Source organism: Scatophagus argus, chromosome 17 (assembly GCF_020382885.2).
Source record: "Scatophagus argus isolate fScaArg1 chromosome 17, fScaArg1.pri, whole genome shotgun sequence".
Taxonomy (NCBI): Eukaryota; Metazoa; Chordata; class Actinopteri; family Scatophagidae; genus Scatophagus; species Scatophagus argus.
In genome coordinates, this window is record NC_058509.1 from 10,714,204 (window position 1) to 10,717,298 (window position 3,095).

The following is a 3,095-nucleotide window of genomic DNA, read 5'->3' on the forward strand; positions in this document are numbered from 1 at the left end:
AACATATGCTAACAAGTTTGTCATGTCAACCCACAAGGTGATTACAGCATCCGGGTCGTGTTTACAGCCTGATTCTGCTGCTTTCAAACACGATGACGTGAAAGGAGAGCAGTGAACCTCTTTATTTCCTTATCCAAAGAATATTTAGAGAGAGGGTAGAGAATAAATTGACCAAGACATTGTTTCAGATTCATGCTGCTGGTGCTCGCCATGTGGTTCTGCTCCTGCACTGCAGTTGCTGCCAGGCAGGTGCAGAGCCCTTTTCAAATCCTAACCTTGAAATACAATACTCACCCAAGGCTGGTATGATGGAGAAAATTAGTCTGACAATCTTGCTTAATTTTGATAAAAATATCAATATCTGCAGGTCAAAATAATGTACTTGATGAAAGGAAATCATAAGTCCAAATTTAAAGGTATTCAAAGAAAGTCAAGTAATACAGCATTTCTCATTAAATATTAGGGAGACATTGTGTGAGACACTGGTCCATATTTGGATGTAGTATCAATTTCTATCCATTTTTCTGTGCACAATGAGAGACAATCACAAGCTTTCAACGGACAGTGATTTTTTTTCTTCTCCGGACTCAGTTCTGTCTTCTTGTGAACATCAGGGGACAAAATCTGAGATAGATACTGCTGCAGCTATTTGATTGTCAGGAGGAGATTATTAATGTAAATTGGCGTGTTCAATTCAGTTCAGTTCAATTCAGTTCAGTTCAATTCAATTCAACTCAATTCAATTCAATTCGGTTCAGTTTATTTATATCATGCCAAATCACAACAGCAGTTGTCTCGTGACACTTTCCAATTAGAGCAGGTCGAGACCAAACTCTTTAACTTGATTTTTAGAGAGAGCCAACAAAACCAGTATCTGAAAAGGCACCAAAAACCTATACCAGCAGTGAATTTTAGATGATGATTATAAATCAGGGGTAAAAGAAAAACAGTGCAAATCACATTGTAATCTATGCAGTTGCTTGCAGGAGTGAACAAAAACCAAAGAACCTTGGTAAACCAGTAAATCAACTATAATTCACTTTGTTATTTACTAGAGGTGGGGTACTCAGGTAAGTTCACTCCATATTTGTATTCACAGTGTGTGTAAAGCTGAGAATAATGAGCTCACACTCATGAGGTGCTTTTTCATCACTCTCTGCCTGGTAGGCCAGCTAAAGCTAAGGAAATTCCACTGCTTCCAGAGGCTTGATTACGATAACAACGGCAGAAAACAAAGGATCAAGTCAGTTGCGTGGGGAGACTGAGAGCCTTATTCTGATTAACTCAGGGGTGTTTTAGCAGCATGTAATATCAGAGGGAATGTTAATAACAGCGTGAAGAGTCACGTAGTGCCACATTTTGAAAAACAACTAAAGTCTGCTCCAATTACACTGCTAAGTGCAAACAGTTCCTATGAGTTTATTTAGACCGTACACACTCTGCTGTGTTAAGCACCAGCTGTACATCAGTGTTGATATTAAACTGATATACTGAGGATTTTTTGCTGTAGACTAGCGTAAAAATTGAACAGTTACACAGCTTTTTATATTCACTCTCCATCTCATGGAAACACATAAGCATACACACACATAAACTTCATCAAAAAACACAAGGGAGCCTGCAAAGTTACAGAGAGAGGTGTTTAGTCAACTGCATTGTTTGGAAGAAAAAGGAAATGTCCTTTTTATTGTTTGCTGTTTGCTGATATTGGGGCTTGCTGGTTTTATTCCTGTGATTTGGTTCAGTTTTATGAGAAGCAGTTTGCAATGTTTGTTTTGATAAATCCTACCACATACATAAACTTTGTTATTGTTGTCTTATTATTGTCCTCACCACAAATCAGTCTTTATGTTCAGTGCCTCTTATCACAGGAAGCCGCATTCATGGCTCACAGTTCAGTAAGAGTATGGTCGAGCTCTTGGGCCCAGCAGGAAGCAGGTTATGAACCCCATCATTAGAGGGAAAATGTTACTGTGTGTATGTGTGCATGGAGGTGCCTTCACAGGGGTCACACAGAATGATGCCATCAAGGTAATTTACCTGTCCTTGCTTGCCTGGGGCTGGTACTGTACAGGATGCAATCTGAGAATAAGCCTCACATCCTCCATACCCTCACCTCAACCCATCAACCTCTCCTTTCAACAGCAGGCATATGTGTCAACCACGAGAAGGTCCTCGTGTTTGCCGAGGTCAAAGTCATCTGTCAAACTGGCGAGACGGCTGGCTGGCTCCGTGGAGGTAATTGGTAGCATTTCTGCCTTCTAGAAGAAGCTTGACAAAAATCTTGCCATATGTCAGGGAAGTTCGTCCGGGGAGTGCAGGCTCTTGCTGCTCTGAAGGCTGGCTGCACTGAAAAGCAAACACACACGGCAGCAATCAAAGGCTTTTGACAATATTTGCTGGGGATGATATAACCGCTTCACACTAGAAGCTTTTATCTGCCACCCAAGTGCTCAGAGAAGTCAACAGCTGCAATGTAAATTGAAGGTTTAATGAAGAATGTTTAAAGGAAAGCCAGACCTGGATGTTTTTTTTTGTTGGATGTGTAGTACTGAGCAGGTGGTTTGAACTGTGACATATTTGAAATCTCTCCTGGAGATGTTTTAGCTCCAGGCCAGGGATAACTTTCCTTCACATTTCAAGGCCAATTCTATGGTTTCCAGGATACAGACCTTCACATAAGGAGTGGTTCCACTCAGGTTTTATGAACAGACAGCCGAGCATTATAGCTAGTGAAATCCAGGGAGCTAGTTAACCAGCTTCGCTTTAATCCTCCTGTTTTAACTCCAGGAGGTTTTGATTCCTGCCTTTTTTGTCCATTTGCTTGTCTGTTAGCAGGATATATTGGAATGTAATGACCAGATTTTCAGAAAAAGTGGTGGAAAAGTCGTGGAGACCATCCATGAACCCTGTTACCTTTTCACTCAAATTCCTTAATTTAAAGAGGAAGTGCACCAATTTCACATATCAAAGTGTGTCAGAAAAAGCTGTATAAAGCTTTTTGTGGCTCAGACTCAGTGATGTCACTTGAATTAATGTCAGTAGTGTGTGAAGTCTTTAAGTGTGAAAATGAAAAAAATAAGTGGGGTCTAAAG